An 833-nucleotide genomic window follows, 5' to 3' on the forward strand; every position below is an offset into this window, starting at 1 on the left:
GAAAGTTCTACAAGCTTCCAAACTGAACAAGTACACTTTGTTCAGCATCTGTCTCACCCAAATGAGAAAAACGATTCAAAGGTGTTATCTTTTGCATCACATTGGTAATTTTTTGTCCTCAATACCAAAATACCAAAATCCCAAGTCTAGAGTTGTAAATAAACAATATCCCAGAACCTGAAAAACCCTCTAAATAATGGTATTACGACAAATCAAAGACATGCTTACACAGCATACTATGTTTATTTTATACACAACTGTACAAAAAATGTCTATTCTAGATTTCACATATCAGTACAGCAATATTCCCTCCCTATGTAGCACTTACAACAGACAATTGAAGCTGAGAACTGAAACACTTTTAAACAATGATATACAAGACTGCTAAAGAACAATAAAATCAATGACCATTCCTTGTCTCCTAACTTTACCTTCATAATCTAATCAAATGCATTTTTATAGGTAAAGACTAGAAGAAAATCATTTTTCTTATTCACCGGAAAAAATAAGAAATCTAGCACTGCATATCAGGAAGTTCATATAACAACCTTACACCTAAAGACTCAAACCACAGATCAGTTGATGGTATTTTCTGTATTATTTTTGTTGAGAAAACCCTCAAAATTATTCAGACATATTTTAGCTACTTAGTAATTATAGCAGAGCAAAGGTTTCCCTAACTTCTGTCCTGCTTAATTTGGGAGAAACTTGTGAAATGCCATGAAACACAGACCACAGGAGTTGAAGTTTGCCTCTGCAAATTTTCAGAAAGCAACAGTTACGAAGAGTAAAAAGAACTAAGGGGTTTCCAGTTAAATACATTTAATTTAACT

General features: G+C 33.0%; 1 protein-coding gene across 1 annotated transcript in view; it reads right to left on the minus strand.

The window, feature by feature from the left end:
- Window positions 1-224: 224 nt before the first annotated feature.
- LOC111322798 (NEDD8-conjugating enzyme Ubc12) overlaps window positions 225-833 on the minus strand; it is an 11,720-nt gene continuing 11,111 nt past the window's right edge. Inside the window, exon 8 of the mRNA XM_022925974.2 lies at window positions 225-833. This exon is cut by the window's right edge and continues 393 nt beyond it. The gene's annotated coding sequence lies outside the window, so the exon portion shown is untranslated.

This window comes from Stylophora pistillata, chromosome 10, assembly GCF_964205215.1.
Source record: "Stylophora pistillata chromosome 10, jaStyPist1.2, whole genome shotgun sequence".
Taxonomy (NCBI): Eukaryota; Metazoa; Cnidaria; class Anthozoa; order Scleractinia; family Pocilloporidae; genus Stylophora; species Stylophora pistillata.